Source organism: Tripterygium wilfordii, chromosome 11 (genome assembly GCF_013401445.1).
Source record: "Tripterygium wilfordii isolate XIE 37 chromosome 11, ASM1340144v1, whole genome shotgun sequence".
NCBI lineage: Eukaryota > Viridiplantae > Streptophyta > Magnoliopsida > Celastrales > Celastraceae > Tripterygium > Tripterygium wilfordii.
The window spans coordinates 9,183,441-9,197,270 of record NC_052242.1 but is presented as its reverse complement, the minus strand read 5'-3'; the positions used below and the strand labels follow the sequence as shown (position 1 = coordinate 9,197,270).

Sequence of the window (13,830 nt, the reverse complement as noted above, 5' to 3'; positions counted from 1 at the left end):
TATATTTATTATATTTAATTAATTATATTTATTTTATAAATTAATTATTATTTATTTTTACATTTATATATATATGTTACAACTAAAATGCATAATATCCTTGCACATAATTTGTCACAAAATGTTACCCAGCATAAATGTTACCAGCAAAGGTTCAACCAAACAATATCAAACATTTATGCAACATATCTGCTACTAAAATTATCCAACATTTCTGTTATCATAATTTCTACTAGCATATCTACTACTTTGAAAATTGTTTACCAAACTATGCCCTTGTAAATTTAATGAAAAGTAGAATATGAGATTTTGTGCATTAAATTTTACCTCAATCTAATGTCATATGGTCAATCAAACAATCAATACAACTTGGTGCGCAAGGAAATGAGTTGATCAAAGTCAATGACTTGGTCGTTCATCATTCAACAAATTCTAGAATCCGTGGATTGGTTTGTCAGCTGACTTTCTTATTGATTAAAAAAAGGAAATTGATAAACAAACCCCCCCTATTTTAAACCCCCTCCCCTAGGTTGTTACTATTTGTCTTGTCATGTCATGTCTTTTCATCATGTCTCATCTCATATACATACACACATATATATATATATAGATATATACACACACATATAGGGCAGAGAATATATATATACATTTATTAATTTAAATGTTTTGATTAAGATTATTTGTTTGCTTTTTTTAATTATCATAATTTTGTAAGACATAGATAATAATTTATTCAAGTACATGAATAAAAGCTTCAGATGAAGATTTGATGAATCCATATGAGTGCATGTACGCATCTAATCGTTCCGCATACGGAGTCGCCCATGCAGCTGCACAAGTTTGTCAACAGTGAACCCATTCGGGTGTGATGGGAGGCATTGGATAATTCCTTGTCAAACCAACTTTGACGTAGTAATTACCATTTACGTGCCCTATAGCAATGGCAACGCGTAGATAGGGTGATGGAGGAGCTGTACGTAGTGGTAGATATGTCCCACTCTCTGCATGATGAAGAACATGCAATATCACATTGTATGCAGAAGCAATCAATAGACCCATATCTGGCATTGTCATCCAATGCTCAAATGGTGCTGCAACATCATCTTGAAAAAAGTTCAGTGAGTGTTTAACATTGTATGCCCTCTCTTCACCGCCAAGTATTTCAACATATTGCTATCTCTTGCAGCTTCTTTAAATGCTCTGCAAACTCTTCTCAATTTATAGCCATATATGTACACATGTATACTCAGAGAATATATTCTCTGTCCTATACAGAGAATATATATTGAGTTGGAGTCCATGAGAGAGTGGTGGATTGAATACATGAACGGTCAAAAAAAGGGGTTGGCGAGTTTTACGATGCAAGGACCACTAAGCAAAAGGTGATGTTTTTTTACAATTTCAAACCATTGAAAAGTCATTCAACGGATGAGATTGGAAAAAGTCATTAAAGTAGTCTAGAGAATGTAGGGGGTTGAAAATAGGGGGTTGGGATAGTGCTTCCCTTAAAAAAATGAATTTTCTAATCCTGTCATTATCAAGAATATAGTGAATTCATGGCCACAATAATGGACTTTCGCATTGATTTCGTTATATGGTTAGACAATTACCATAGTGACCTCAGCAACTGGTACCTCAGTTATCATAATTGTTAAGTGGCACGTAAAGTCAGTGGCGTACCTGAGGTTAAAGAGGTCTTGAGTGAGCTCTAGAAAATGGACCCGTGTTTTATTTTATTTATTTTAAAATATAATTTTTTCCTTCATTGGTTTTTTAGTTGTAATATGTGAAGAATTATTAGTTTTTTTATGTTTGGGCTAATATAATATTAATATTTTTTAAAAAAACTTTGGGTTCTAGGGATTTGGTGGTCTTGGGCGGCCACCCGTGTCTCTCACCAGGGGCCGCCACTACGCACAAGATTTCATGTGCATCATGTAGGATATATGAAGCCCACAAAGTAGTTGGGATTATTGAGGTAACCACAAACATGTCCAGATTTCATGAATGAGTTTATTGCCACAATTATGGACTTTCTTGATATATGAAGAGTGTTTGACCAGAAAATCTCAAGTGCTGCGAAAGTGCGAAACATACAAGTATTTTGCTCTCTCTATATATGCATATGATTGTACATTCCGAAATCCATCACAAGTATTTCTGTCAGAAATTGTAGAACCAAAAAAATAAAAATGAAGGGGACAATCTCTCTTCAAGTCCTAATATTTTCAATCCTTTTCTTTTCAGTTTCATGGGCCATTCCTACCCAAACCCTTCTGGACAATTTTCTACAATGCCTTACTAACCAATCCAATTCGATCTCCAATGCCATTTACATCCAAACCAATCCTTCATTTGAGTCTGTTCTCACATCATACATCAGAAACAAAAGATTCACAACACTCCCAACTCCAAAACCTCTAGCAATAATCACAGCATTGGAAGAACCTCATGTCCAATCAACTGTCGTTTGTGCTAAAACACATCTCCTGCAACTCAGAATCAGAAGTGGTGGATGATGTGGGGTTTAGTACCCGCTAAAAGTATAGCGATTATAAACCCAAATTATACTCGCAAGTGCACGAATCAATTGTAGTATAGAAGTGGCAAATACGAGTGTCGTACCCACAGGGACTGAATATTAAATATCTGCAATTCAAACTCTTGTAATTATCAATGAAAACAAAATAAATAAGGATTAACGCAAATAAACAAACACTAGGGATCCGATTTCACCAACTCTATTGTATTTAAATTATTTAGCCGACAATTATCATTTCATTCATGCATGTCAAAGATCAAGTCCCCTAATTTATGTAATAGTCATGGGCATCTGACTTACCACGTCTATTCTCAATTGCAACCATCCATGGGCATTTGGATTGGCTAGGACAATCAAGAATGCATTAGGATTTATGGTAACTTATGTAGCGATCACAAAGATCCTAGCATATGGCATTTATGTCTAGGTAACTCCGGTATTAATTGCAAGAAGCTTGTCTCAAATTGGACATGAGCATTTGTCTCAATTTGCATCATGGTAATCGAACCTAGATGGTAGCTAAGCATCAAGATTTAATTATCAATAAAGAATTGCTAATTAACACTTGACATAGCATAAATAAATTAACAATTAATCAAACTAAATTTATTTAGATACAATAGAATGGATCCATCATCACCCTAGTAAGAGGATTAGTTCCTCATACTAGGTTTACAAAACCAACAATTAATCTCACAAAATTCTAGAAAGAATATGTGAGTAAATTGCTGTAAAAGAGAAAATAAAACTCAAGAACTCACTCCTTGATTTCTTTCTCCTCTTCCTCCTTGATTTCTTCTCCTCTTTCTTCTCTGATTTCTTCTCTGGTTTTTTTTGATTTTTTTTATCCGTGATCCCTCTTCCTCCTTTATAGTAGTGAAAATATACTGGTGAGATTGAAAATACTGAGGAAAGTCTTCACATGATTTTCTTTAGCGCTGTGTTTTGAAGACTTTCGAATAAAAGCTGTGCCGCCTACATGAAAATCAATACAGATGTTAGACAATTATATATATATATATATATATAAAACACTATTCACTTTTTGACTTAAACGTAATATGTATATATATTTTATATAAACACACACATATATATCTATATATATAACTATTTATATAAACATATATCTATATAACACTACTTATATATAGATTTTTGTACGTTTATCAGTGGACATGATTTCGAGGGACTTTCGTTCCGATCCGACGTCCCATTTGTTGTCCTTGACATGTTTAATCTTCGATCCATCGATATCAACCTTGGAAATGCAAGTAGTAGTACTGCTTGGGCTCAAGCGGGAGCAACACTTGGTGAACTCTACTACAAAATAGCCAACACAAGTAATTTTCTTGGCTTTCCAGCTGGTGTATGTCTTACCTTGGGCCTTGGTGGACACATTTCTGGTGGTGGGTATGGTAATATGATGAGAAAATATGGTATTTCTGTTGACAATGTTATTGATGCAAGAATAGTCGACGTCAATGGTCGAATCTTGGACAGGAAATCAATGGGAGAAGGCATGTTTTGGGCTATTAGAGGAAGTGGGGGTGCAAGCTTTGGTGTCATACTTGCCTGGCAATTTAAATTGGTTCCGGTCCCAGGAAATGTGACCGTGTTCAGGGTTCACAGGAATCTAGCACAAAATGGTTCTGATATCGTTTATCGATGGCAACAAGTTGCTAGTTTATTGCCTGATGAGCTCTTCATAAGAGCAATGCCACAACTAGAAAATGGAACAGTGAACATTGCTTTCATTGGATTCTTTTTAGGTCAAGCAAACAATCTTCTTCCTCTGATGCTGATAAACTCCCTCTGTGTTCGCGCGTCTCTGAGCTTCCTCTCTGGTTCGCGCCTTCATTCTTCTTGAGAAGAGTTTCTCTTTTGCAAGCCCTAGTGAAGACTCAGGTCTTCATCTTGAAGAGATGGGTTCCACTTTGGGCTGGTTCTATACTTAGCTTGTTTGGGCCTTTGTTTTATCAAGCCCACTCAAGTCCTTTCTTATTCAAATTTATATTGTTTATATTATTTGTTTTTTTTATCTGCCTTGATAAGACAGATGACCGTTTCACTTTGTAAAGTTTGTTTAAATAGGCTTATAGCCGTTGTGTGAAGTAAGCAATGAATAACATTGTCCATATTCTTCATCCTCTCTTCTTCTTTCTCTACTCCCTCTAATTTCTGCAATTCTACAAAGCAATCTACAAAAACTATCATGGTATCGGAGCAGGTTACTGATCCAAATACACTGATTCCTACAAGTGGAAACAATATGACTCCAGCAACTACAATTGCTGAAGTATTACAATCCATAGCTTCATGCTATGCTGATGATTCACAGATTCCAGCCAGTGAATACAACATATCTTCATCAACGACACTTGAAGAGATTTCTCAAATCTTGAAGAGTGCGAAGAATCTTAATTCCACCATCAATCAATCCGCTGCAACATTCACTACTATGATGTCTGGAAATACTTCTGGGATCTTACCAACACCTGCAGATATTGCCAGCCAATATATGTCAGGTATATCATGCTCACAACAAGTTCCTCAAAACCAACCAAGAATATCAAACACCAGTAATCATACACCAATCTTTTCCATTCCACAAACTCAACCCACACCAAACACTTATCCAAATATGTCTAATGTGTTTCCTTCAACTACAGTCAATAGCTTTGGACAAAACCTATTTCAAAATCCATATAGTTGCCTTCCTGGTGATTTTTCTATATCAAAGCTTATTAAACTGGAATTGAATGGAAACAATTACCATGTTTGGAGTTCTACTTTCACAAATGCATTGGAATCCAGGAACAAGGTTGGCTTTGTGGATGGATCTCTACTTGTCCCTGACTCTGTGCATCCAGATTTTCAATTATGGAAACAATGCAATGGTCTGATCAAGACTTGGATTACAAACTGTGTCTCATCTGGCATTCTACAGAGCATTTCTACTAGGAAGAGTGCTAGGGAGATATGGCTTGATTTAAAGAACAGATATTCTGTGGTGAATGAGACTAGGGTCTTTGAGGCAAAAAGGGAAGTTTCTAACATGAGACAGGAAGAGCTCAGTGTGATTGACTACTTCTCCAAAATGAAGAGTATATGGGATGAATTACAGGAATATGAGGAGCTGCCTGCTTGCAAATGTGGTTTGTGTAAATGTGATGTGTCAAAGCCAGTGCTGCTAAAGAGAGAAAAAGAAAAGGTTATGGAGTTCTTAATGGGGCTCAATGAATGTTACAATCATATCAGCAGTCAGATCCTAACAAAAGAACCTTTCCCTGATATTGATAAAGCCCTACACATGGTTATACAAGAGGAAAGGAAACAAAAAATGACTGAAAAAGGTGGTGTTATAACACAGGATGCTGCTGCCATGGCTGTCAAGAATGGGGGACCTAAGCCTCATCAAAATGGAAATCCCAAATCTTACTACAAGAACAATCAGACAAAGAAGGAACAAGACACATCCAACAAACCACAGCAAGGCAACAGGGACAATTTGTTCTGCAACTACTGCAAGTTGACAAACCACACCATTGACAAGTGTTTTAAGATTCATGGTTTCCCTCCAGCAAAGAGTTTTCCTCAAACAAAAAGGCAGAAAACAAATTATCCAAATTCAAAGACACACTCAGTCAATCAAGTTGCAAGTGGTTCAGATCAAAACTCTGGAGTGCAGTTGTCCAATGATCAGTTCCAACAACTTATGACTATGTTCAGAAACAAGGGCAATCAAGAAGAAATTATTGCAGATAAACAACATCATGTAGGCACCACTGCTTCAGTGGCAGGTAACTATCTAAACACTGCTCAAGTATCTGATAAATGGTTAATAGATAGTGGTGCAAGTGATCATGTCATATGTCATTCATCATTATATACTACCTGCCATGCAGTGCATAATTCCTTTGTTTATTTACCTAATGGTGAAAAGCATAACATTACACATATAGGAATGATTCGAATGACAAAGGATATAGTCTTAAAGGATGTACTTTGTGTGCCTACATTCACAATTAATCTAATTTCAGTTAGTAAACTAACCAAAGATGGTAGATATTCAGTTTGTTTTACACAAGATAGGTGTGAAATGCAGGATTTAGGCACTTTGAGGAAGATTGGAATGGGGAGAATGCTTAAAGATCTCTATCTTTTGGAGAAGAAACAAGAAGTGACACTAGGACATCAAGCTTTTGTTAATTCAGTCATTGAACCAGAGACTTGGCATAGAAGACTTGGTCATCCCTCTACTAAGATTTTTAAATTGATATGTGATGTACCTGGTGCTCAAATTGATGATTGTAAGGAATGCCTTATGGGCAAGATCAATAGAAAACCTTTTGCTTTAAGTACTTCTTCCACTAGTGACTGTTTTGAGTTAGTTCACATTGATATATGGGGACCAAATGCCACTGTTTCACTTGATGGATATAAGTATTTCTTGACAATAGTTGATGATTTTTCTAGAATGACTTGGATATTCCTAATGTCATCCAAAACACAAACCAGAAGCTATGTTAAAGGTTTTGTTAACTATGCAAAGACTCAATTTAATAAACTGGTAAAAAAAATTAGAACTGACAATGGTGCTGAATTTGAAATGGGAGAATACTATTTGATGGAAGGGATTCAACACCAAAAGACTTGCACTTATACTCCTCAACAAAATGGAATTGTTGAGAGAAAACACCAACATCTTCTTAATGTGGCTAGAACACTAAAAATTCATAGTAACATTCCAGAGAATTTGTGGTCTTTTAGTATTCAAACTGCAGCCTATATAATTAATAGGATGCCTAGTAGAGTGATAGATTACAAATCACCTTATGAAATTCTATATAACAAGGAAGTTGACTACAAAATCTTTAAAGTGTTTGGTTGTCACTGTGTAGCTAAAAATAACAAACCTAACATCTCTAAATTTCAACCAAGAGGGAGGGCTTGTGTCTTCCTAGGTTATTCTTTGGGGACTAAGGGATATAGATTGTTAGACTTAGAAACAAATGAGATTTTCATTTCTAGAGATGTAAAATTTCTTGAAAATGAATTTCCTTATAAATCTGTTAAGGACTTAAAGGAATGTAAAGCAAAAACACCAGAACCCATTGCTGAACATCAAAATGTTCATGTCAATGAAACTACTAGAATTCAGAGAAATAGAACAAGACCAAAACATTTAGAAGATTATCATTGTGACATTGCATCTTTACATTCACATGCATCCAAAACTAGTGATATTGCATCTCATGATCATTTTCTGGCTGCTATCACCACTAATAGAGAACCTAGAACTTACACTCAAGCTATTAAAGATCCAAAATGGTGCGCTGCCATGGATTTAGAGTTACAGGCTTTAAAGAATAATAACACATGGGATCTTACTTTATTACCTAAGGGAAGGAGAGCCATAGGATGCAAATGGGTTTACAAAATTAAATACAATTCTGATGGAACTATAGAAAGATACAAAGCTAGACTTGTTGCTCAAGGGTTTAGTCAAAGTGAAGGTTTTGATTATAAAGAGACATTTGCACCAGTGGTGAAAATCACTACTGTTAGGGTGTTCCTTGCTTTGGCAAGCATCTATAAATGGCATGTGCATCACTTAGATGTTCACAATGCTTTTCTAAATGGTGATCTTGAAGAAGAGGTATACATGAAAATACCTCCAGGAATTCAAACAGAGAATTCTAGTTTAGTTTGTAAATTAAAGAAATCTATTTATGGCCTTAAACAAGCTTCAAGACAATGGAATCAAAAATGTAAACAATCACTACTAGATTTTGGTTTTATACAAAGTAAAGCAGATTATTCACTTTTTCACTATCACAAAGATGGGAATGTTGTTCTATTACTCCTATATGTGGATGATATGGCCTTAGGTGGCAATAACATACAATTAATTAATCAGGTCAAGCAACACATAGCAAAATGGTTCAAAATAAAAGATCTAGGTATTTTAAAATATTTCTTGGGTCTAGAAATTAATATTACTCAAAATGGTCTCACTATAGGTCAAAGAAAATATGCCACTGATCTTTTACAAGACACTGGTTTCTTAACAGCAAAACCAAGTACCTCTCCCACAGACCTCAACATTAAATTATCTGTTAATTCAGGTAAAACACTAGATGATCCTTTACAATACAGAAGATTAATAGGAAAGCTAATGTACTTAACTTTAACACGACCTGACATTACCTTTGCTGTTAATAATTTAAGTCGATTTATGAAAAATCCCACAGACATTCATATGCATGCTGCTCACAGAATTCTTAGATATATATCAGGTACCTTAAAACAGGGCCTTTTCTATGCTAGTGCTAACCCATTGCAGGTCAAAGCTTTTTGCGACTCTGACTGGGCTTCTTGCATTGACTCAAGAAGATCGGTTACAGGATATTGTGTCACTCTTGGCTCATCTCTAATTTCTTGGAAATCCAAGAAGCAAACTACTGTTTCTAGGTCCTCAGCTGAAGCTGAGTATCGGGCTATAGCTGCCACAACCAGTGAGCTCACCTGGTTGTCCAATTTTTTCAAAGAGTTACACATTTCAATTATCAGACCTATGCTTATCTACTGCGACAGTCAAGCGGCCATTCACATAGCAAACAATCCAGTCTTTCATGAACGAACTAAACACATAGAATTGGATCTCCACTTCACTAGAGACAAGATTGAAGAGGGTTTGATAAGACTTGCTTACCTTAAGACTGATGAACAACCAGGAGACATTTTAACCAAAGCGGTTTCAGCTCATCGTCTTCGAATCCTTACCGACAAGTTAATCATGCTCAATCATCAAAATTGACCATGCTTAACTTGAGGGGGGGTGATAAACTCCCTCTGTGTTCGCGCGTCTCTGAGCTTCCTCTCTGGTTCGCGCCTTCATTCTTCTTGAGAAGAGTTTCTCTTTTGCAAGCCCTAGTGAAGACTCAGGTCTTCATCTTGAAGAGATGGGTTCCACTTTGGGCTGGTTCTATACTTAGCTTGTTTGGGCCTTTGTTTTATCAAGCCCACTCAAGTCCTTTCTTATTCAAATTTATATTGTTTATATTATTTGTTTTTTATCTGCCTTGATAAGACAGATGACCGTTTCACTTTGTAAAGTTTGTTTAAATAGGCTTATAGCCGTTGTGTGAAGTAAGCAATGAATAACATTGTCCATATTCTTCATCCTCTCTTCTTCTTTCTCTACTCCCTCTAATTTCTGCAATTCTACAAAGCAATCTACAAAAACTATCAGATGCAAAGTAGATTCCCTGAATTGGGTCTACAAAAACAGGACTGCCATGAAATGAGATGGGTTGACTCTCTTGTTTATTGGGCAGATTTTCCAAATGGAACATCCATTGATGTTCTACTTGATAGGGCAGAAGGTGCTCAGGTGTTTACCAAGTCGAAATCTGATTATGTGAAAAAACCCATCTCAAAACAAGGCCTGGAAACCATATGGAATATGATGATCAGCACAAGAACCAATTTACTGATGCAATGGAATCCGTATGGCGGAACAATGAACAGGATCCCAGAGACTGCATTGTCGTTCCCTCATCGATTCGGTAATCTCTTCAACATTGGGTATGTAATAATATGGACTAATGAGAGTGATACTGATTACAACATAGATGTGTTGAGGAGGATTTATAAAGGTATGACTCCATATGTGTCAAAGAGCCCAAGAGAGGCATTTCAGAATTACAGAGACAATGATATTGGAAGCGGTAAGAGTGATAAAATAGTGTGGGAAAATGCTACTGCTTATGGAACTAAGTACTTCAAGAACAATTTCTGGAGGTTGACACAAGTGAAGGCTAAAGTTGATCCTTCTAATTTCTTCATTCATGAACAGAGTATTCCACCTGCAATTGCACACATATAGATAAATGTATCATTTCAGACAATAAAACTTGGATTTCATATTTATGCAGTTAAGGTTATTTTACAATGGTAATGTATGGTCTATATTAATGATCCAAAAGTTAAACTTTACGACATATATATGTAGGGGTGGAGCTAGGAAATTTTGTGAGGGGGCGAAAAGTTGGCGGTGGTTAGGGGGGAGTGATCCCTAAATTTTTTTTAGGATTATTTATTGAAAAATTAACTAATTTCTCATTGATTATATAACAAAATTCATGTGAAAAACAAAAACATCACCAGATGCATAGAGACTACGTACTTACAAAAACCCCGAACCTCATCTGCTCCTCAGCTCTCAGACCTCAATAAAGAAAAAAAAATACTAGGAGATTTGAGAAAAAGAAAGAAATATTGATGAAAGGAGGAGAATATGTTTAAGAAAAATAAAGAAATGTTGGTAGGTTTAAAAAAGGAAAGAAATGCTAGTAAAACTTAAAATGAGAAGAGTAGGTTTAAGAAGGTTTAACGAAAAAAAAAAGATATGTAGGAGTTGAGATTCGAACTAAGCACCACACAATAAAAGGAACCAAAGTTTGCAGCTACAACAACATTCACATATATTGTACAAAATATATATAAGTACTCTTTTTGTTTTCAAAATCCAGGCCCCCTAGTCCTCATGTGGCTTCGCCCCTGTATATATGTAATGTGCTCGACATGATGAGGTGTAAACCCCCCATGAATGATGTGATGCCCCATCCCAACAAGGGATCTGTGAAATGACTAAATTACCCTCAACTATTAAATCATGCTTTGTTATGGAAATTAAACATACTAATGTTATGAATAATCCATACAATTCAACTGAATAGAAAATAACACTCGAATGAGTGTGCATTATTTATTATTATTGCCAAAGTAAACTCTAGCCCACTACCCCCAATTCAACTATCCTGGCCCCCTCGTGGCTACACTCTTGAGTGCTGGTCCACCACATCGTACGACAAAGTATAGGGAATGAGCATAAAAGCCAAGTAGGAGTGGGTACCCGACAAGAGCCCAATTGCTTATGAAACAAGTAACTGAGTGGAATAAGCTCAACAACACTACATAGAATCCACGACGATACATGTAGAATATATCAATCAGAAGAATGCTGTAAAAAGTAGAAACTGATAATCAATATGCAACAAGAACAGTATGAAAATGCTCGTGCTGCAACGCACCCAATCATCCACAAGTATGTGTACATATATATTATATGCTACACACAAACATGCAATCCACATCATACAACAATCCGGATCCCATCAACGAATCGGATTATGTGATGCTCATGTACCCCCGATACATTATAGCGGTACATCCATATAATAATAATGAAGGATAAATCCTCAGACAATCATGACGTCTCGGTGGTGTGTAGCTATGACAACCACCCCGCCTCAAAGTGGTCTGGCCCCACATGACCCATAATCACACGGCCCCAAATGGTCAATTAGAAACATTCACAAACAACCACAATATGATGCATGTAAATTTTCCATATATATATCCCAAATACAAAACTAGTCTAGAAAATAGTTCTATACCAAAAATAATATGGAAGTTTTATGAACCAACTTTTACATTCTTTATTAAAAAAATTCCCAAATACTTTATTAGGAAAATATATATGCAGCCCAATCCCATTTTGAACACATGCCTATGCTACATATCGAATTGGATAATAAACACTAAAACGAAGAATAGATGCACACGAATAGATCTAGAGAAAAACCCATTATTAGGTGACAACAGGGTTTTCACAATAAAAATTAGGTTGCTTCATCTAGCTTCCTTAGATAGTGGGAAATTGAAAAAAAATATTTCTGCTAGTTGTTATAATGGAATGTTCTAATGGTTTGAAGGTGAAAGGGCAATTTTACAGGTTCATTCAATTGCATGAAACCAAGGAAGTTTTAATGTGCATTTATTCAATTTAATGTGGATAATTTAATGGTGCTGGTATGTGTTTAGAATTGGTGTTTGGGAAATAGTATTGACATGGACTTTTGGAAATTGGAATTGGTATATTCTCAGTCCTTGTAGATTGGTGACGATAGAAAAAAATGGACTTTGGGACTTGTCGTTCTAGATTGGTCTCTGTTCACTTTTGTTGTCTTTTTTTCAAGATTTTTGAGGATTTGTGGGTTTTTTTTTATTTGGTTGTGTTGGTAGGATATTGAGTTTGGGCATGCCCTCCTATTTTCATAAATATTTTATTTTTCGAAAATGATATGTATCTCAATAAAATAATGTCCTAACACCTTCTCAGTCTATGTGTCAAGTTTATGTAAACATGCCAACATGTCGTAAATTAAAAAAAAAAATTTATCTCTCTTCTTCAATGACCCACATGTCCTTTCAACCCTAACACTTCCCCTCCTCATCTCGCTATCCTTCTCTCCCCCTCCTCGTTTGACTCTCTTTCTCTCTCCTCTCCGCCCCTCCCTCTAAAAATGGCATCCATAGTATTGACATTAAATCCTCAAATTATGGCATAATTTGTTCCTCAAATTATGGCATAATTTGCTCCTCAAATTATGGCATAATTTGTTCCTCAAATTATGGAACCTTTGTCCCATAATTTGCTCCTCAAATTATGGAACATTTGTCTTAGGGTGTAATGTTTGATCCCTATATATATGAGGTTGTAATTGTAATGTAAAACATCAATATATATATACACACCAAATATTGCCTCTATTCTTCTCTACAATTGCTCCTATTTTTCTACATGGTATCGGAGCAGGTCATGTTGTAGAAACATTACAGGGAGATATGGTAAATTACACCTCAAATCCAATTTCCCTTATAAATGAGTTTGCAACCTATCTTCAGAAGAAGGGAAGAGTAAATTACACCTCAAATTCAATACATGGAGCTTCTGGTATAGGACACTCTAATTCCACAACCCTCCTTGGTAAGTTTGCTGAGTTCTTATCAAACTCGGGACATCAATCCAATGACAACTTTGAAGGTATTTTCAGTGCATTCTCTACTGCTATAGAATTTAATACCGTGCATGATTTTTGGATTGTTGATTCTGGTGCCACCGATCATATGACAAATAAATTAACCAATTTGTCTGACTTCAAAAAATTTTCTACTCCATCCCATGTGTCAATTGCCAATGGCAATGGTGTTCCTGTTCTTGGTGAAGGTAAACTTAAATTGTTGTCTAAAGATGTGACTTCAATGGCTTTATATGTTCCATCTTTTCCAGTCAAGTTACTTTCGGTTAGAAAACTCACTCAAGCTTTAAATTGTTGTGTTATATTTCTTCCTCATGAGGTACTTTTTCAAGATCTTGTCACCAAGAAGATCATTGGTAGAGGATTTTTTCTACAAGGTCTCTACTACATCTC

General features: G+C 35.8%; 1 long non-coding RNA gene and 1 pseudogene across 1 annotated transcript; one reads left to right on the top strand and one right to left on the bottom strand.

Annotated features, from left to right (window-relative positions):
- Positions 1-2,173: 2,173 nt before the first annotated feature.
- Positions 2,174-10,498, top strand: LOC120008512 (annotated as a pseudogene).
- LOC120008513 lies at positions 4,618-9,773 on the bottom strand. The gene is made up of 2 exons (XR_005470527.1): positions 9,264-9,773; positions 4,618-5,043 (listed from the first exon to the last, which is right to left on the bottom strand). It is a non-coding gene; the product is annotated as an uncharacterized LOC120008513 (long non-coding RNA).
- Positions 10,499-13,830: the final 3,332 nt, after the last annotated feature.